Source organism: Musa acuminata, chromosome BXJ2-11 (genome assembly GCF_036884655.1).
Source record: "Musa acuminata AAA Group cultivar baxijiao chromosome BXJ2-11, Cavendish_Baxijiao_AAA, whole genome shotgun sequence".
In the NCBI taxonomy this organism is placed as follows: domain Eukaryota; kingdom Viridiplantae; phylum Streptophyta; class Magnoliopsida; order Zingiberales; family Musaceae; genus Musa; species Musa acuminata.
Genome location: NC_088348.1, coordinates 13703227 through 13725719, shown reverse-complemented (window position 1 = coordinate 13725719; position 22493 = coordinate 13703227). Strand labels below are relative to the sequence as shown.

Genomic DNA, 22493 nt, shown 5'->3' with positions numbered 1-22493 from the left:
AGTCAATGAGTCGAGTGAATTATTATAGAGATAATAATTCACTGAGTTAGAAGGAGTTCTGACAGGTATGACTCACGGCCAGCTCGATATTGGGCCTAGAGGGTCACACACATATAGTAGACATTGCGATGAGTAGAGGTTCGGATATGAGATATCCGACGGAGCCCTTGTCTTATTGGATGCAGATCCAATACCCACTAGGGGAGGACCCATTAGGGTTTGACAGGGGACCTCTATAAATAGGAGGGATTCAGAGCCTCAAATGCTAGAGTCTTTGCTTGCCTTTCCTATTCTCCTCTCCCTCTCCACCTCAGAGCAGGCCTGGAGTTTTGAGGAGCGTCGTCGCAACCCTGTTGTGTGGATCATCGCTAGAGAGGAGGACGCTTGACCTCCTTCACCCTCTCCTAAGGATATGCAAGGAAACAGGGATATACGATCTCTCTAGGTAACACAATCTACTCTAAACGCAGTTTTAAGTCTCGCGGATTTTGCGCACCAATCTTCGCACGACGACGAACATCTCTTTGGGAATCGGGGATTTTGTTTTCTTATTCTTCCGTTGCGCATATGATGTCACCCCCAAGATTTCCTAACAGCTAGCAAGTGCTCTTGCTTCTTCTTTGAGATAAACAAACATTGTATGGTGCAAACATTCAATTGTACAAATATTTACATGGTGTCAATATTACAATCATCACATAAACAAAAGAGAGATTAAGTTATGAATCAAAGAACTACTTTTGCAAATAGAAAGGAGTTATAGGAATCGATCTCAATTTAAAAGGAAAAACTCAAGTTACGAAAAATTGAGAATTCCAAAACAATTCCTAAGAGGAATTCATGCATTAGGAAGATTTAACATGCCTAATTCTCTTCTAACAAAATCGCCCGATGATCTTCCGGCGAGCTTTTGGTGAACTCCCAGCGAGCTTCCGATGCATCGTCCGAACCTTCGGCATATCCCCCGATTCTTCTGGCCCGATGCCCAATCTTTGACTCTGGCCCAATATTCGATTCTTCTTTAATTGTTTTACCTTTACACGATCGTAGTTAGTCCTGCATCACTTTTCTCAACATATGCATTAGATCATTAATTTATCAATTGATTTCATTATCAAAATCCGAGATTCAACAAGTGTTGCCATACCCATACGGATTCTACTCAAGTCTCGCTCTAATCAGATTCTCTCGGAAAACTCTTTCTCTCTCAATTTGAATGACTTAGGCTAGAGATTTGCTTGAGCAAGAACACATAAGATATTCCTCTCATGACATCGAGAGCAGATGATCCTCTATCGACACTCAATTGTCATCGTAAGGTTCGTTGCCACTCTTGATAACTAGATGTGCTAGATCTAAAACTTCCTGACCTATAAGTCTAGTATCAAAGAGTAGAGTACTCATACATGACATCCTTGGTGTCTCAAGTATAAGGACCAAATACATAATTGGGATGACGAAATCACTATCTAACAATGAGGTATCATCAACCATTTATCATTCCGTGAGCGGATCAATCAATGAACTCATTCTCTAATGAGCACCGACACTATATCCCTAGTGTCCCCACATGAGCAGTTATGAGATCAACCACCTCTATCATATAGACAAGTATACAGCACCCTTGTCTGTCCAATTATTTCGATGTCCTTCTCGAGTAACCTGTTGGGAAAATCTTTGGGGGCGACATCACATGTGCAGTAGAAGAACAAGAAAACAAAATCCCTGATTCCTAAAGAGATGTTCGTCGTCGTGCGAAGATTGGTGCGCAAAATTCGCGAAACTAAAAACTTGCGTATATAGTAGATTGTGTTGCCTAGGGAGATCATATATCCCTATTTCCTTGCAGATCCTTAGGAGAGAGTGAAGGAGGTCAAGCGTCCTCTCTAGTGGTGATCCATATAGCAGGGCTGCGACGATGCTCCTCAAAACTCCAGGCCTACTCTGAGGTGGAGAGGGGAAGGAGAATAGAAGAGGCAAGCAAAGGCTCTAGCCAATGAGGCTCTGAATCCCTCCTATTTATAGAGGTCCCCTATCAAACCCTAATGGATCCTCGCCTATTGGGTATTGGATCTGCATCTAATAACCCAACCCTTTTAGATTAGTGGATCTCTCTCCAATAATCTCTCATGAGCTCTTATTGGATCTCGTCCATGGGATCCAATAATTCAGGGGCTTATTGGATATCCAATAAGACAAGGGCTCCGTCGGATATCTCATATCCAAACCTCTACTCATCGCAATGCCTACCATATGTGTGTGACCCTCTAGGCCCAATATCGAGCTGGCCGTGAGTCATACCTGTCAGAACTCCTTCTAACTCAGTGAATTATTATCTTTGTAATAATTCACTTGACTCATCGACTACGGACGTACTAGGCCACTACGCCGTAGTCCCAAAACGATATAGGAAAATCCAATCCATTGGACCTGTCTGTCCTCAGTTACCATGTACTTATAGTCCCTCATCCATCTAATATCCCAGAGACCGTATATCGAGCATGGTGCTGTCAAACCCATACGGTTTCTACTTGAGTCTCGCTCTAATTGGATTCTCCCGGAGAACTCTTTCTCTCTCAACCCGAATGACCCTAGCCAGGGATTTGTTTGAGCAAGAACACATGGGATATTCCTCTGATGACGCCGAGAGTGGATGATCCTCTATTGACACTCAATAGCCCTCGTAAGGTCGACTACCACTCCCAATGACCAACTGCACTTAATCTCGGACAGCCAAAACCTATAAGTCTAGTATCAAATAGTGGAGCACTTATACAGGACATTGGTGTCTCAAGTCGAAGGACCAGATATACCACTAGGACTACGAAATCGCTGTCTGACAATAAGGCATCATCAACCATCCAGCATTCTGTAAGCGGATCAATCAGTGAACTCATTCTCCAATGAGCACCTGTACTGTATCCCTTGTTAGGATCAAGAGCACTAAGAGGGGGGGGGGGGGGGTGAATTAGTGCAACGGAAATCTTTCAACGATAAAAATCGTTTGAACGATAAAAACGATTTCGGTGTGAAAGCCGATTATAAGATTACTTTCACTTAAGATCAAGCAAGATGACGTTAAAGTCAATCTATAAAGGCAGTTTGCAGTTATGATGAAAATCAGAATATAAGCGCAAACTGAAATACGACGTTCGTACGATAAAAGCGATTTCGGTGTGAAAGCCCATTCGTAAACCACTTTAACTTGAGATGAAGCGAGATGTAGTTAAAGCAAAGATATAAAGGTAGTTTGCAGTTATGATGGAAATCAGAATGTAAGCGTAAACTAAAATATGATGTTCGTACGATAAAACTGATTTGCGTCTAAACGCCGATTCGGAAAGCACTGAACTTTGAAACACGTTCGTAAAAACACAGAAGGTAGTAAGCTATTGAGGAGGTTTGCAGTAAAGATAAGATGCTCAAAGTAAATGCAAACCGAGATTTAGAGTGGTTCGGTCAATCTTGACCTACTCCACTTTTGGCTTCCTCCACCGACGAGGTCAACGACATCAATTAGAGGCCTTCCTTCAATAGGCGAAGGCCAACCACCCTTTTACAGTTTCACTCCTTTTGACGGGCTTAGGAGACAACCCTTACAGACTTTTCTTTCCTCTCTTTAAAGCTCAGAACTTGGAAGAAAAGAGGGAGAAGAACTTTTGGTCTTTACAATAATTTTGAGCTCTAAAAATCACAGAACAAGATCAAGATTTCGGTGTATGTTCAGTGCTCTTTCAGGGCTGAATGGGTGGGGTATTTATAGGCCCCAACCCAGTTCAAATTTGGAGCTCAAAACTATCAATTCCCGGAATTCTGGGATCTGGCGGTTGCACCTCCTAATTGGAGCGGTTGCACCGCCTGGCAGAGCTCGAAGACTGAGCCTCTGGGCGGTGCCACCTCTGTCAGGGGTGGTTGCACCTCCTGCCAGAGCTCGAAGACCGAGCTCAGGCGGTGCCACCTCTTGTCAGGGGAGGTTGCACCGCCTAGTCTCGCTCGGAGACTGAGCCCAGGCGGTGCCACCTCTTAGCTGGGGCGGTTGCACCGCCCAGTCTCCCTCGGAGACTCAGCCCAGGTGGTGCCACCTCTTGGCTTGGGCGGTTCAACCGCCAGGCAGAAATCAGTGTTCGAATGGGTTGATCCATTCGACCCAATTTGGGTTTTTCAGGGGCCCAATTAACCCAAGATTAAGTTAATGGGATCACCTCCCATTTCCAACTTAATCATTGTGCTAACTACGATATTCCCTAAGACATTTACTGCAACTTGCTCCGGTACGTCAATCGCTTCTTCCGGCAAGCTTCCGACGAACTTTCGTTGATCATCCGATGAACCCTCGGTGATGCTCCTGCGGACTTCCGGCAAACTCTTGGACTTGCGACGATCCACTTGTCGAGTTCTGACGAGCTTCTTTGGCAAGCTCATGGACTTCTCGGATTTGTTCTCGCAGAACCTCCGACGATTGTCCGAACTTCCATCGAACTCTCGAACTCCCAACGTGATCATTGTCTTGACTCCGGCGTAACTCCTACTGCAAGTCTTTTTTCCATCATAGTTAATCCTGCATACTTAAAACAAAACTTCGATCAAGACAATTAATCCTAAGCAATTAACCAAGTTGTCCGGCATGTCATTGGTCCCTCGACGCTTCGGCCAAATTTGGGTTTTTCAGGGGCCCAATTGCCCCTAGATTAAGTTAATGGGATCACCTCCCATTTCCAACTTAATCATTGTGCTAACTATGATATTCCCTAAGACATTTAGTGCAACTTGCTCCGTGGCATCAATCACTTCTTCCGACGAGCTTCCGGCGAACTTCCATCGATCATCCGATGAACCCTCGGTGATGCTCCTACGGACTTCCGACAAACTCCTGGACTTGCGACGATCCACTTGGTGAGTTCCGACGAGCTTCTTTGGCAAGCTCATGGACATCTCGGATTTGTTCTCGCAGAACCTCCGACGATTGACCAAACTTCCGTCGAACTCTCGAACTCCCAACGTGATCATTGTCTTGACTCCGGCGCAACTCCTGCTGCATGTCTTTCTTCCATCGTAGTTAATCCTGCATAGTTAAAACAAAACTTCGATCGAGACAATTAATCCTAAGCAATTAACCAAGTTGTCCGGCATGTCATTGGTCCCTCGACGCTTCGTCCGATTCTTTAGCGCATCGTCCTCTCCTGCAGCCTATTGCCCAATCGGCTAGTTGACTCTGCAACTCCGATATCCTTGGCACAATACCCGCTCTTTTTGGCCCGATGCCCGAGTCCACGGCCCGAAGCCTTCTGTCGATACGTCGACCGTTCCACCGGCCCGACATCCAATCTTCTGACATGTTCCTCTAGCACAACATGATTTTCCTGCTTTAATTGTCTCATCCTGATCGAAGCATCCTACGTCACTCAAAATACAGATTAAATCATAAACATATATTAAGTAGTTTCATCATCAAAATATGAGATTCAACAATCTCCCTCTTTTTTATGATGACAACTATTTGATGACGGAGTTAAACCTAACTCCCGTAGTTTAAACAAACTCCCCCTATCAATATGCCATATTGATAGAACCTTGAATTCAAACTGAATTCAAGTCATTGCAATATTCATCATGAATACTTGCAACACGTCATCATGAACTTATGCATAAACTTATGCATAACATCATACTTCTCCCTCTTTGTCATCAACAAAAAGGAGAAGTCCAACTATTCTTGTGTTTGGAATATTAGTTTGACTTATTACATGAAAAACATAATATCGAGTTTTATCATCATGCAGTTTTGAAGCCAAAAAATTTAGCAAATGTTACATCATGCTTAGAACATTCAAGCTATCAAGTTTTAGTTATGCATGTTTTACAGCATACAAGATAGCACTTTTAGGACATGCAAGCCAGCAATGTTACAACATTTTAGAACTTGCAAGCTAACAATTTAGAGATGTTCAAGAAGGCAACTCTTGCTTCTTGAAATATGCAAGTTGCAAGCTAGCGAATTTTTGCTTCCTTTGCAATGTTTGAGCTCGCAATTTTGCTTCCATTGCAAGGTGTAAGTTTAGCATGTTTAATTTTCGTGAGATAGCAACTATTTGCTTCTCTTTATACTACAAGCTAGCAATTTTTACGATATGCATGTTTTACTACATACAAGCTAGTAAAAATTTCGAAAGCAAATGCAAGATAGCTTTCTTGTGTAAACTTATGATTCTCGCTTCCTATTGCAATGTGCAAGTTGCAAGTTTTACTTCTTGAGATAGGCAAGATTGCACTTTTGCAATTTTTGTTTGGCAAGCTTGTGATGTTCAAGATAACAAGCTCTTTCTTCTCTTTTGAGAAGTGTCACTTTTGCTTTCTTTGCAAAGTGCAAGCTAGCAAAATGCCAAACTAGTAAGAGATAACGTTTTACATGAGGCAAGCAAACAATTTGGCAAGTGTTACATTTGCATCTTCTCTTTAGAGGAGTGTAATTTTTGCTTTCATCTTGAATTGTGTAAGCTAGCTAGTTTGCCTCTATTTATGATGTCCACGCTAGAAATTCTTGCTCCCCTTTTGTCATTGTAAAAAAGAAGGGAAGACCCCTTTTTTTTTCAATTTTCAGATTATGACAAAGGTAAGTATCAATTTTACTTGTGCATCATTATATATTCAAATTAAAACATACACAATTGTAAAAACTTTATTTTTCATGCACGATACCGAAAAATAAATCAATCATCATTAATGGGTATATCATACATGATACTCAAACATTAAAAATTTTTAAGCATTTATCAACATGTTGGTCATGATACCAAACATTCATCATTTAAAATCAATACATAAGTTTCGCCATAAAGCCGTCAAGACCAAACACATAAAAAATAAAACATCATGATATCACATCTATCATCAAAAGATTATCAAGAAATTCATACATAGATGTACATGCACTATGTCATCTTAATATGTTATAAAAATGATTAAACCAAAAACATGTTAATCGAAAATGAGAGTTTCAAATCAACATTTACTTCAAAAGCTCATGCATGACATAAAATCATTAAAATACACATGCATGGATTAATTTTAAGCATTATCACATATCATATAACTATCATCCATAATGTTGCATACATCATGTCACGACCCCACAAAACGTATCGATAATATTTAAAATCTTCATCACAACTAACCCAGGATCCAAACACACATTTGAGGTCACTAAGAAAACATTCAGATCAAAATTTTCAACTCTATAATCTACCAATTCATAACCCTGTGCAATTCATAAACATAGCACACATCACTCGATAATTCATACAATCTGAACTCAACTCAACAAAATAAAAACCACAGTGTAAATCCACAAGTGGGTAATTTTATGTAATCACCACAAACATCGATTTACCATAAGTTCATATCATTACACGAATTTAATTTAACATTCCAAAACCCTATACATGAGGGATCCATTAACTTACACAAAATCCACAGGTTTAGATTCATAGTCACATTTCATTAGATGCAAGGTAGCTCATACACAACTACATATATGCTAACAAAAGTTCTGCCCAACGTCTTCTAAACTTTCCACTGCCTCAGCCCATTCTTAACATTTAAGCAAGCGATACGCTATCCTAAAAATTTTATCAACAAACGGGGTGAGCATAAAGAGCTCAGCAAGTGACTAACATATCCATATCAAAAGAGTACAATTTCCAAAGAGATACAGTTTCAAAACACAGCAGAATATACGATTTCGTAGACATAATATCATTAGGAGCAGAATCACAGTTTGTCCTTTCAATCATGCATATTTGGTTCCTAACAGATAGGGCATAGAGTAATTGGAGCATATCAGAAACAAAGGAAACATATCAGAGCTTATCAATGGCATATAAAATGTCTCGAAGCATATCAACAGCATATGGAACATTTCGAAGCAAAATCATCAGTGAATGAAGCCTTTCAGAGCATATAGGTACACATATCGTACAAGAGCTCAAACGTCGTCCTTGACGTTGCAATCATATCAATCTTATCCAGAGTATGAACAGAAATAACTCACCAAAACTCTGGATGTCATATCAAACAAATAGAGGGTGTAGTGGGATCTCAGTCAGAATGTGATTCATCCATTTTTGAATGACCACCTGACAAAAGTCTCCCACGTTTGGGAGCTCCATCCACCCACGTCTAGGTGAAGTCAAAGGGGGCCGGCAGAGCATCGCAGGCTCTAATCACATACCCACAAAGCGGGCAACAAGCGCATACCCTTTACCATTTCTGGCAAAGGTCCAGAATATCCCACATAACGGGACCCCACAAAGCGGGCAAATAGCGCATACCCTTTACCATTTCTGGCAAAGGTCCAGACAATCCCACACACCAGAGTACAAAAGGGCAGTTTCAACAATAAGTAGCATATATCGGAAGCACACGCGGAACAACGAAGCTTACATGTGCCTTTTTAAAAACAAATGACGCAAGGATACAAATCTCTCACAAATGTATTCATTTTAGAAAGAAAAATGGAAGCAAGAGTGTACAGGGAATCCAATTATAGTTAGCTCAATTCAAATAAGAAGGTTAGACGAATTCAAGTATCCAAAGGAAGGGAACAGAATACGCGAAATCGACCAAAGCTCGATTTCGGACAGAATTCCAGTGGCACATCAAACAAATATTTCAGAATAACAATTATGCTCCAATACCCATAAGAAGACTATGGTCGAACCATATATCAATCTGTATTCGGATGGAATAGATTTCATATGAAACAGGGCTCCCAACATAGAGTTACCTCAGATTTGGTAACACAAGGTCAAAATCACAATTACTGTTTTGCAGAATTTATAGGGTCGGACTCAACAGATAATAGGGTAAGCAATTGAATTCCAAAATTTCCAAACTGTATGTCAAAAGAAATATTTTCAAATCTAGTTTCAAATAAAATCAGTTTGGTACAAATCAGAATTTTCAACAGGGAGTTATAGGTATTTTAGTATCGATAGGTAAAAAATCTTGAACTCTGTTTTACAGCGTCTATAGTCTCATTTGAGAAAAATGTTTGGGTAAGTATTCAGTGTCCAAATTCTACAAAATCGGTGTCAAAAGAAAGACATAAAAGTCTAATTACAAACAAAATAGTTCCTGCCTGAATTCACATGTTGTGCTAAAACTTATATCCGAAACAGTGTATAGGGGTCAGTATACCGAAAATATTTCAGAATCCATGGTTTTAAGTCCAAAGAGAGACATATCAGTTTCTAAATAGAAATCTTCCAATTTATTTTGAATCAACATAAAAACAGAGTCTAATACTTATGTAGGATGGGGTTAGAACACTTGCCTTTGAGAATTTTGACCCCCAATGAAAAGATTAAAGCAAGAACCCCAAAAGCCCCAATTTTTGTTTCTCTTCTTCTTCTTCTTCTTCTTCTTCTTCTTTCTTTCTTTCTTTCTTTCCCTGATCACCCACGAGCTGCCTTCTCTGCTTCCTTAAGAACAAAGGCAGAGAAGCTTAAGCGGTGGGATTTGTCATTTGGTGCATTTTGCAGATTAGTCCTTGTTTTTATCATATTCACCATTAGGTCCTTAGGGTTTACATATAGGTCCTCAGATTCTTTTTTTTTTTTTTTAACAGATCTCCCAAATCTTAAAAATAAGTTACCTCTAATCCATACTCTATATCTTTTGTCAATTAAAATAGATGCTTACATTATCACCAAAATTATACGAACATTCGTAAATGAGGGGTGTTACACTCTCCCCCCCTTAAAAGAAAATTTTAGTCCTCTAAATTTATCGTACCTCTATTCGATGAAAAGACGAGGATACACCTTTTTCATTTCCTCTTCTAGCTCCCAAGTTGTCTCCGCTCCAGAATGATGTCTCCAAATTACTTGAACTAGTGGAATGACCCGATTCCTTAGGACTTTTTTGTTGAATCTCGTATTTTGATGATGAAACTACTTGATATATGTTTATGATTTAATCTGCGTTTTGAGTGATGCAGGATGCTTTGATCAGGATGAGACAATTAAAGCAAGAACATCATGTTGTGCCGGAGGAACATGTCAGAAGATTGGACGTCGGGCCGGTGGATCGGTCGACGTATCGACAGAAGGCTTCGGGTCGTGGACTCGGGCATCGGGCCAAGAAGAGCGGGTATTGTGCCAAGGATATCGGAGTTGCGGAGTCAACTGGCCGATTGGGCAATAGGCTGCAGGAAAGGACGATGTGCCGAAGAATCGGACGAAGCGTCGAGGGAACAATGACATGTCGGACAACATGATTAATGCTTAGTATTAATTGTCTCGATCGAAGTTTTGCTTTAAGTGTGCAGGATTAACTACGATAAAAGATAGACAAGCAGCAGGAGTTGCGTCGGAGTCAAGTTCATGATCACGTTGGGAGTTCGAGAGTTCGACGGAAGTTCGGACGGTCGTCGGAGGTTCTGCGAGAACAGATCCGAGAAGTCCAGAAGCTTGCCAAGCGAAGCTCGTCGGAACTTGCCAAGTGGATCGTCGCAAAGTCCAGGAGTTTGCCGGAAGTCCGCAGGAGCATCACCAAGGGTTCATCGGATGATCGACGGAAGTTCGCCGGAAACTCGCCGTAAGGAGCGATTGACGCACCGAAGCAAAGCTGCAGAAGTTGTCTTAGATTTAATCGTAGTTAGCACGTTGATTAAGTTGGAAAATGGGAGGTGATCCCATTGGCTTAATCTTGGGGCAATTGGGCCCCTGAAAGACTGAAATTGGGCCGAATGGAATGAACCATTCGGACCCTGATTGCACCAGGCGGTGCAACCTCCCCAGCCAAGAGGTGCAACCGCCCAGGCTAGGCTTTCCAGCGAGACTGGGCGGTGCAACCTCCCCAGCCAAGAGGTGCAACCGCCCAGGGCTCAGTCTCCAAGCGAGACTGAGCGGTGCAACCTCCTCTGTCAAGAGGTAGCACCGCCAGAGCTCAAGTTTCGAGCTCTGCCAAGAGGTGCAACCACCGAGCTCGGTCTTCGAGCTCTGGCAGAGAGGAGCAACCTCTCTGGACAGGAGATGCACCACCCGAGCTCGGTCTTCGAGCTTTGGCAGAGAGGTGCAACCACCTCTGGCAGAGAGGTGCAACCACCTCTGGCAGAGAGGTGCAACCTCTCTGGTCAGGAGATGCACCGCCTGAGCTCGGTCTTCGAGCTCTGGCAGAAAGGTGCAACCACCCCTGACAGAGAGATGCATCCGCCTGAGCTCAGTCTTCGAGCTCTGCCAGGCGGTGCAACCTCTCCAGTCAAGAGGTGCAACCGCCTGATCCCGGAATTCCGGGATTTTTTTGAGCTCGAAATTTGAATTGGGTTGGGGCCTATAAATACCCCACCCATTTAGCACTGAAAAGAGCAAGAACTCAAGCCGAAATCTTGATCTTTTCAGTGGTTCTTAGAGCTCAAAACTGCTAGTTTTCCTCCTTCTGTTCTTCAAGTTTGAGTTGTAAAGAGAGGAGAGAAAACATCTGTAAGGGTTGTCTCCTAAGCCCATCAAATGGAGTGAATCTGTAAGAGGGTAGTTGGCCTTCGCCTATTGAAGGAAGGCCTCTAGTTGACGTCGGTAACCTCATCGGTGGAGGAAGCCAAAAGTGGAGTAGGTCAAGACTGACCGAACCACTCTAAATCTCTGGTTTGCGTTTATTTTGAGCACTTTATCATTACTGCAAACCTCCTACATAGCTACTGCTCTCTGCGCTTTTACGAACGAGTTCTGTGCAGTTTACCTTCACGTCTTAATTCCATTTACAAACTGCAAACTGCTCTCTGCGCTTTTACGAACGAATTCTGTGCAGTTTACGTTTACGTCTTGATTCCATCTACAAACTGCAAACTGTCTCTCTACGCTTTTACGAATGAGTTCTGTGCAGTTTACGTTTACGTCTTGATTTCATTTACAACTGCAAACTGTCTTCTGCGCTTTTACGAACAAGGTTCTGTGCAGTTTACGTTTACGTCTTGATTTTATTTAGAACTGCAAACTGTCATCTGCGTTTAGACGCAAACTGCGTTTAAACGCAAACTGCGTTTAGACGTAAACTACGCTTAGACGTAAACTGCGCTTAGACGCAAACTGTGTTTAGACGCAAACTGCGCTTAGACGCAAACTGTGTTTAGACGCAAACTGTGTTTAGACGCAAACTGCGCTTAGACGCAATCTGCGCTTAGACGCAAACTGCACTTAGATACAAACTGTGAATCAGCTTTTGCATCATAATAGTTTCTATCGAACGAACGCAGCTTTCGGTTTTAATCGCTGTAAAATTTCCGCTGCACTAATTCACCCCCCCCTCTTAGTGCTCTCGATCCTAACAATTGGTATCAGAGCGGGGTATTTCTCATTTCGGATTTACACCCGAGAGAAATGGCTCTTCAAGAGGGCTTTTCGGTCTCTCGTCCACCGTTCTTTAACGGATTGGACTACACTTATTGGAAAACTCGAATGAGAGTTTTCTTGATTTCTCTAAATCTGGATTTATGGAATATCGTTGAAAACGGTTTTCAACTTCCCTCTAAACCGACGAACGAATGGTCGGATTTGGAGAAGAAGTATTTTTCTTTAAACGCAAAGGCTATGAATGCCTTATTTTGCGCTTTGGACAAAAATGAGTTCAATCGGGTTTCTTTGTGCGAAACGGCTTTCGATATTTGGCGCACTCTTGAAATCACGCATGAAGGAACTAGTAGAGTCAAAGACTCGAAAGTTAATATTTTACTACATGATTTCGAGCTTTTTCATATGAAACCAAGCGAAACCGTTGTTGACATGTACACCCGTTTTACGGATGTCGTCAATGGTTTAAAATCACTTGGTAAAAGCTTTTCGGATTTTGAACTCGTTAACAAAGTTTTGCGCTCACTTTCTAAAACTTGGGATTCAAAAGTAACTGCTATTCAAGATGCTAAAAACCTAAACAACTTACCACTTGAAGAACTAATTGGTTCATTGATGACATATGAAATGGTGCACAATGCACATGATGAACATGTTGAACACAATCACCTTCCAAAGAACAGGAAGGATTTGGAACTCTGGACAAATGAATGCCACTTGAGCGATGACTCAAGTGATGAGGACAATGATGAACAAAACAACCTTCCAAAGAACAGGAAGGATTTGGGACATAGAACATTTGAAGACCACTCGAGCATAAGCTCAAGTGATGGTGAACTTAAACTACAAATGAAACGAAAATTAAAAAGCAAAAAGAATGGAACTACTTGCTTTAAACGCAAGAAGAAGAACAAAAATTGGGATGAATCGAGCTCCTCCGAAGACGAAGAAAAAATCAACAAAAGCGAGGCGGCAAACTACGCCTTAACAGCCTACAACGTTGAGGTAATGCCTTTGGTTTATTTTGAAATTACTTGATACTTTCATGATGTAGTTTTCTTTTTTAGTTTAGAATTAATTTTCTTGAAAATTACATGTTAAAAAAAAAATTAAATTACAAAATTATGATCATGCTAGTAATTTCGAAAATGATAATATTGCATATTTTATGATAAACAAACAAAATTATTTTGATTGAAAATATGAAATCATGGTTAAGAAGTAATAATGTGTATCATGTTTGATTAACATTGTTAAATGAAATCACGCTTGATTTAAAGTAATGCATAATAATATTAAATGGTTATGATACAATGATTAACAATTTTATGCATGAGATTTTAAGTTATTCATGATCATGAGCTTGTTTGATCTTCATGATTTAAATTCAAAATCTATAGCAAAAATCATGTCTGAATGCATGAAAGTACTAATTTCATTTTCGGATTCACTTAACAATTGGTATCATAACAATCGGATTTTCTCATACACTTATGAAAAATATTTTTCTAAAATGGATTTGATGAAATGATTCCTGCTTATAAATTCCATCTTGAAATATGAATGATAGTGTCTTTGCTTGCAAAGATTTGTTTCACATACATATCTCCTATGATTCATGTGCAGAAAAAGAATTTATAAATCATAATACAATGAGATTTCTTATGCAAAAATAAAGTGCTTTTGTGATTCTTTGCTAAAGAGAATAATTATTAAAATCATGATCTTGATCATTATAACATGAAGCTCTTTATAAATCAAGATCGTTCATTATGCTCCATGCATTTATCAAAAAGGAGTTCTTCAAATGAAATGCAACTTGTCTTTTGATTTCATGATATTTTGTGAATTTCGAAATTAATTTTAATGACTTGATTATGAGTTTCAAGTTGACGATTTGATTTGAATAAGTTATGTCTAAATCATAATCATGATCTTGCAAAATTGAAATCACAAATAATATCTTTTGGTATTCATGAATTGATACTCACAATATGAAAGTATTGGTATTCATGACTTGATTTTGATTGAAACATTACATGCTTAAATTAATCATTCTCCTATGTTTCAAAAATTCCATAAATGCCTTATGTGATGATTGAAAACTAACTTGCTTTATGATGAATCACGAATCATAACTTGATCTATGATGCCTTGAAATGATTGAAATATTTAACACTTTTATGCTCTACCCCCTACTTTCTTCTTGTTTTCATTGATAAAATGGGGAGAAGTTTTGATCATGCATGGTAGGATATAATTTGACAAAATTGATGCCATCATGATATGAAACATTTATGATGTGCAATTATGCGTGCAATACTTGTGCTTTCTAATTATGATGTGATGTGTTGCATATGATGTAAATCATGATTTAAAATGCTATGAGTGCTAAGTTACACACTTTGAGAAGAAATTGCTATATTGAAACATTAATGTAATTATGAATGGTGATATGAAATTATGCATGTAATACTTCAACCTATGATAACGATGCATGCAATGATAAAATATTCATGATGAAAAATTGTCTTAACATTCATAACTTGATTATTCATCCTTTGTCATGATTTTGAAATCGTTGTAAAAGGAAAAAGAACTACAAAACTGTATTCTTCCTTTCTTTTTGACAATGACAAAGGGGGAGATAGCTAGCTTGCACAAGTCAAGAAGATGCAAAAACTTGATTGCTAACTTGCTTATTTCAAGAAGAAAAATTGTCTTCTTGAACATCACTATCTTGAATAATCTCAAGAAGCAAAACTTGCAATTTGCACATTGCAATAGGAAGCAAGAATCATGAGCTTACACAAGAAAGCTATCTTGCATTTGCTTTCGAAATTTTTGCTAGCTTATATATTGTGAAACTTGTATATCGTAAAAATTGCTAGCTTGTTGGTCTAAAGAGAAGCAAAAAGTTGCTATCTCAAAAGAAGCAAATGTGCTATCTTGCCTATCTCAAGAGGCAAAAATGCTAACTTGCGCATCTAGCAAAGTGAGCAAAATTTTCAAGAAGCAAGAGTTGCCTTCTTGAACATCTCTAATTTGCTAGCTTGCATGATGTAGAACTTGCTATCTTGAACATTACCAAAAGTGCTATCTTATATGCTATAAAACTTGCATATCTAAAACTTGATAGCATGAATGTTCTAAGCATGATGTAACACTTGCTAAATCTTCTAGCTACAAGATTGCATGATGATAAAACTTGATATTATGATTTTCATGCAATGAGTTGAACCAATATCACACACAAACACTTGATTGTGATACTTCTCCTTTTTGTTGATGACAAAGGGGGAGAAGTATGTTGATGACATGACATGTGATGCATAAGTTTATGCATATGTTCATGTTGACGTGTTGCAAGTATTCATGATGAATATTGCAATGACTTGAATTCAGTTTGAATTCAAGGTTCTATCAATATGGCATATTGATAGGGGGAGTTTGTTTAAGCTCCGGGAGTTAAGTTTAACTCCGTCATCCAGTAGTTGTCATCATCAAAAAGGGGGAGATTGTTGAATCTCGTATTTTGATGATGAAACTACTTGATATATGTTTATGATTTAATCTGCGTTTTGAGTGATGCAGGATGCTTTGATCAGGATGAGACAATTAAAGCAAGAACATCATGTTGTGCCGGAGGAACATGTCAGAAGATTGGACGTCGGGCCGGTGGATCGGTCGACGTATCGACAGAAGGCTTCGGGTCGTGGACTCGGGCATCGGGCCAAGAAGAGCGGGTATTGTGCCAAGGATATCGGAGTTGCGGAGTCAACTGGCCGATTGGGCAATAGGCTGCAGGAAAGGACGATGTGCCGAAGAATCGGACGAAGCGTCGAGGGACCAATCACATGTCGGACAACATGATTAATGCTTAGTATTAATTGTCTCGATCGAAGTTTTGCTTTAAGTGTGCAGGATTAACTACGATAAAAGATAGACAAGCAGCAGGAGTTGCGTCGGAGTCAAGTTCATGATCACGTTGGGAGTTCGAGAGTTCGACGGAAGTTCGGACGGTCGTCGGAGGTTCTGCGAGAACAGATCCGAGAAGTCCAGAAGCTTGCCAAGCGAAGCTCGTCGGAACTTGCCAAGTGGATCGTCGCAAAGTCCAGGAGTTTGCCGGAAGTCCGTAGGAGCATCACCGAGGGTTCATCGGATGATCGACGGAAGTTCGCCGGAAACTCGCCGGAAGGAGCGATTGACGCACCGAAGCAAAGCTGCAGAAGTTGTCTTAGATTTAATCGTAGTTAGCACGTTGATTAAGTTGGAAAATGGGAGGTGATCCCATTGGCTTAATCTTGGGGCAATTGGGCCCCTGAAAGATTGAAATTGGGCCGAATGGAATGAACCATTCGGACCCTGATTGCACCAGGCGGTGCAACCTCCCCAGCCAAGAGGTGCAACCGCCCAGGGCTCAGTCTCCAAGCGAGACTGAGCGGTGCAACCTCCTCTGTCAAGAGGTAGCACCGCCGGAGCTCAAGTTTCGAGCTCTGCCAAGAGGTGCAACCACCGAGCTCGGTCTTCGAGCTCTGGCAGAGAGGAGCAACCTCTCTGGACAGGAGATGCACCACCCGAGCTCGGTCTTCGAGCTTTGGCAGAGAGGTGCAACCACCTCTGGCAGAGAGGTGCAACCACCTCTGGCAGAGAGGTGCAACCTCTCTGGTCAGGAGATGCACCGCCTGAGCTCGGTCTTCGAGCTCTGGCAGAAAGGTGCAACCACCCCTGACAGAGAGATGCATCCGCCTGAGCTCAGTCTTCGAGCTCTGCCAGGCGGTGCAACCTCTCCAGTCAAGAGGTGCAACCGCCTGATCCCGGAATTCCGGGATTTTTTTGAGCTCGAAATTTGAATTGGGTTGGGGCCTATAAATACCCCACCCATTTAGCACTGAAAAGAGCAAGAACTCAAGCCGAAATCATGATCTTTTCAGTGGTTCTTAGAGCTCAAAACTGCTAGTTTTCCTCCTCCTTCTGTTCTTCAAGTTTGAGTTGTAAAGAGAGGAGAGAAAACATCTGTAAGGGTTGTCTCCTAAGCCCATCAAATGGAGTGAATCTGTAAGAGGGTAGTTGGCCTTCGCCTATTGAAGGAAGGCCTCTAGTTGACGTCGGTAACCTCATCGGTGGAGGAAGCCAAAAGTGGAGTAGGTCAAGACTGACCGAACCACTCTAAATCTCTGGTTTGCGTTTATTTTGAGCACTTTATCATTACTGCAAACCTCCTACATAGCTACTGCTCTCTGCGCTTTTACGAACGAGTTCTGTGCAGTTTACCTTCACGTCTTAATTCCATTTACAAACTGCAAACTGCTCTCTGCGCTTTTACGAACGAATTCTGTGCAGTTTACGTTTACGTCTTGATTCCATCTACAAACTGCAAACTGTCTCTCTGCGCTTTTACGAATGAGTTCTGTGCAGTTTACGTTTACATCTTGATTTCATTTACAACTGCAAACTGTCTTCTGCGCTTTTACGAACAAGGTTCTGTGCAGTTTACGTTTACGTCTTGATTTTATTTAGAACTGCAAACTGTCATCTGCGTTTAGACGCAAACTGCGTTTAAACGCAAACTGCGTTTAGACGTAAACTGCGCTTAGACGTAAACTGCGCTTAGACGCAAACTGTGTTTAGACGCAAACTGCGCTTAGACGCAAACTGTGTTTAGACGCAAACTGTGTTTAGACGCAAACTGCGCTTAGACGCAATCTGCGCTTAGACGCAAACTGCACTTAGATACAAACTGTGAATCAGCTTTTGCATCATAATAGTTTCTATCGAACGAACGCAGCTTTCGGTTTTAATCGCTGTAAAATTTCCGCTGCACTAATTCACCCCCCCCTCTTAGTGCTCTCGATCCTAACAATTGGTATCAGAGCGGGGTATTTCTCATTTCGGATTTACACCCGAGAGAAATGGCTCTTCAAGAGGGCTTTTCGGTCTCTCGTCCACCGTTCTTTAACGGATTGGACTACACTTATTGGAAAACTCGAATGAGAGTTTTCTTGATTTCTCTAAATCTGGATTTATGGAATATCGTTGAAAACGGTTTTCAACTTCCCTCTAAACCGACGAACGAATGGTCGGATTTGGAGAAGAAGTATTTTTCTTTAAACGCAAAGGCTATGAATGCCTTATTTTGCGCTTTGGACAAAAATGAGTTCAATCGGGTTTCTTTGTGCGAAACGGCTTTCGATATTTGGCGCACTCTTGAAATCACGCATGAAGGAACTAGTAGAGTCAAAGACTCGAAAGTTAATATTTTACTACATGATTTCGAGCTTTTTCATATGAAACCAAGCGAAACCGTTGTTGACATGTACACCCGTTTTACGGATGTCGTCAATGGTTTAAAATCACTTGGTAAAAGCTTTTCGGATTTTGAACTCGTTAACAAAGTTTTGCGCTCACTTTCTAAAACTTGGGATTCAAAAGTAACTGCTATTCAAGATGCTAAAAACCTAAACAACTTACCACTTGAAGAACTAATTGGTTCATTGATGACATATGAAATGGTGCACAATGCACATGATGAACATGTTGAACACAATCACCTTCCAAAGAACAGGAAGGATTTGGAACTCTGGACAAATGAATGCCACTTGAGCGATGACTCAAGTGATGAGGACAATGATGAACAAAACAACCTTCCAAAGAACAGGAAGGATTTGGGACATAGAACATTTGAAGACCACTCGAGCATAAGCTCAAGTGATGGTGAACTTAAACTACAAATGAAACGAAAATTAAAAAGCAAAAAGAATGGAACTACTTGCTTTAAACGCAAGAAGAAGAACAAAAATTGGGATGAATCGAGCTCCTCCGAAGACGAAGAAAAAATCAACAAAAGCGAGGCGGCAAACTACGCCTTAACAGCCTACAACGTTGAGGTAATGCCTTTGGTTTATTTTGAAATTACTTGATACTTTCATGATGTAGTTTTCTTTTTTAGTTTAGAATTAATTTTCTTGAAAATTACATGTTAAAAAAAAAATTAAATTACAAAATTATGATCATGCTAGTAATTTCGAAAATGATAATATTGCATATTTTATGATAAACAAACAAAATTATTTTGATTGAAAATATGAAATCATGGTTAAGAAGTAATAATGTGTATCATGTTTGATTAACATTGTTAAATGAAATCACGCTTGATTTAAAGTAATGCATAATAATATTAAATGGTTATGATACAATGATTAACAATTTTATGCATGAGATTTTAAGTTATTCATGATCATGAGCTTGTTTGATCTTCATGATTTAAATTCAAAATCTATAGCAAAAATCATGTCTGAATGCATGAAAGTACTAATTTCATTTTCGGATTCACTTAACAATTGGTATCATAACAATCGGATTTTCTCATACACTTATGAAAAATATTTTTCTAAAATGGATTTGATGAAATGATTCCTGCTTATAAATTCCATCTTGAAATATGAATGATAGTGTCTTTGCTTGCAAAGATTTGTTTCACATACATATCTCCTATGATTCATGTGCAGAAAAAGAATTTATAAATCATAATACAATGAGATTTCTTATGCAAAAATAAAGTGCTTTTGTGATTCTTTGCTAAAGAGAATAATTATTAAAATCATGATCTTGATCATTATAACATGAAGCTCTTTATAAATCAAGATCGTTCATTATGCTCCATGCATTTATCAAAAAGGAGTTCTTCAAATGAAATGCAACTTGTCTTTTGATTTCATGATATTTTGTGAATTTCGAAATTAATTTTAATGACTTGATTATGAGTTTCAAGTTGACGATTTGATTTGAATAAGTTATGTCTAAATCATAATCATGATCTTGCAAAATTGAAATCACAAATAATATCTTTTGGTATTCATGAATTGATACTCACAATATGAAAGTATTGGTATTCATGACTTGATTTTGATTGAAACATTACATGCTTAAATTAATCATTCTCCTATGTTTCAAAAATTCCATAAATGCCTTATGTGATGATTGAAAACTAACTTGCTTTATGATGAATCACGAATCATAACTTGATCTATGATGCCTTGAAATGATTGAAATATTTAACACTTTTATGCTCTACCCCCTACTTTCTTCTTGTTTTCATTGATAAAATGGGGAGAAGTTTTGATCATGCATGGTAGGATATAATTTGACAAAATTGATGCCATCATGATATGAAACATTTATGATGTGCAATTATGCGTGCAATACTTGTGCTTTCTAATTATGATGTGATGTGTTGCATATGATGTAAATCATGATTTAAAATGCTATGAGTGCTAAGTTACACACTTTGAGAAGAAATTGCTATATTGAAACATTAATGTAATTATGAATGGTGATATGAAATTATGCATGTAATACTTCAACCTATGATAACGATGCATGCAATGATAAAATATTCATGATGAAAAATTGTCTTAACATTCATAACTTGATTATTCATCCTTTGTCATGATTTTGAAATCGTTGTAAAAGGAAAAAGAACTACAAAACTGTATTCTTCCTTTCTTTTTGACAATGACAAAGGGGGAGATAGCTAGCTTGCACAAGTCAAGAAGATGCAAAAACTTGATTGCTAACTTGCTTATTTCAAGAAGAAAAATTGTCTTCTTGAACATCACTATCTTGAATAATCTCAAGAAGCAAAACTTGCAATTTGCACATTGCAATAGGAAGCAAGAATCATGAGCTTACACAAGAAAGCTATCTTGCATTTGCTTTCGAAATTTTTGCTAGCTTATATATTGTGAAACTTGTATATCGTAAAAATTGCTAGCTTGTTGGTCTAAAGAGAAGCAAAAAGTTGCTATCTCAAAAGAAGCAAATGTGCTATCTTGCCTATCTCAAGAGGCAAAAATGCTAACTTGCGCATCTAGCAAAGTGAGCAAAATTTTCAAGAAGCAAGAGTTGCCTTCTTGAACATCTCTAATTTGCTAGCTTGCATGATGTAGAACTTGCTATCTTGAACATTACCAAAAGTGCTATCTTATATGCTATAAAACTTGCATATCTAAAACTTGATAGCATGAATGTTCTAAGCATGATGTAACACTTGCTAAATCTTCTAGCTACAAGATTGCATGATGATAAAACTTGATATTATGATTTTCATGCAATGAGTTGAACCAATATCACACACAAACACTTGATTGTGATACTTCTCCTTTTTGTTGATGACAAAGGGGGAGAAGTATGTTGATGACATGACATGTGATGCATAAGTTTATGCATATGTTCATGTTGACGTGTTGCAAGTATTCATGATGAATATTGCAATGACTTGAATTCAGTTTGAATTCAAGGTTCTATCAATATGGCATATTGATAGGGGGAGTTTGTTTAAGCTCCGGGAGTTAAGTTTAACTCCGTCATCCAGTAGTTGTCATCATCAAAAAGGGGGAGATTGTTGAATCTCGTATTTTGATGATGAAACTACTTGATATATGTTTATGATTTAATCTGCGTTTTGAGTGATGCAGGATGCTTTGATCAGGATGAGACAATTAAAGCAAGAACATCATGTTGTGCCGGAGGAACATGTCAGAAGATTGGACGTCGGGCCGGTGGATCGGTCGACGTATCGACAGAAGGCTTCGGGTCGTGGACTCGGGCATCGGGCCAAGAAGAGCGGGTATTGTGCCAAGGATATCGGAGTTGCGGAGTCAACTGGCCGATTGGGCAATAGGCTGCAGGAAAGGACGATGTGCCGAAGAATCGGACGAAGCGTCGAGGGACCAATCACATGTCGGACAACATGATTAATGCTTAGTATTAATTGTCTCGATTGAAGTTTTGCTTTAAGTGTGCAGGATTAACTACGATAAAGATAGACAAGCAGCAGGAGTTGCGCCGGAGTCAAGTTCATGATCACGTTGGGAGTTCGAGAGTTCGACGGAAGTTCGGACGGTCGTCGGAGGTTCTGCGAGAACAGATCCGAGAAGTCCAGAAGCTTGCCAAGCGAAGCTCGTCGGAACTTGCCAAGTGGATCGTCGCAAAGTCCAGGAGTTTGCCGGAAGTCCGCAGGAGCATCACCGAGGGTTCATCGGATGATCGACGGAAGTTCGCCGGAAACTCGCCGGAAGGAGCGATTGACGCACCGAAGCAAAGCTGCAGAAGTTGTCTTAGATTTAATCGTAGTTAGCACGTTGATTA

General features: G+C 39.8%; 1 long non-coding RNA gene across 1 annotated transcript; it reads right to left on the bottom strand.

The window, feature by feature from the left end:
• Positions 1–7382: 7382 nt before the first annotated feature.
• Positions 7383–9784, bottom strand: LOC135627401 (uncharacterized). Its single transcript, XR_010492597.1, has 2 exons — positions 9332–9784; positions 7383–7616 (listed from the first exon to the last, which is right to left on the bottom strand). It is a non-coding gene; the product is annotated as an uncharacterized LOC135627401 (long non-coding RNA).
• Between the last annotated feature and the right edge of the window lie 12709 nt (positions 9785–22493).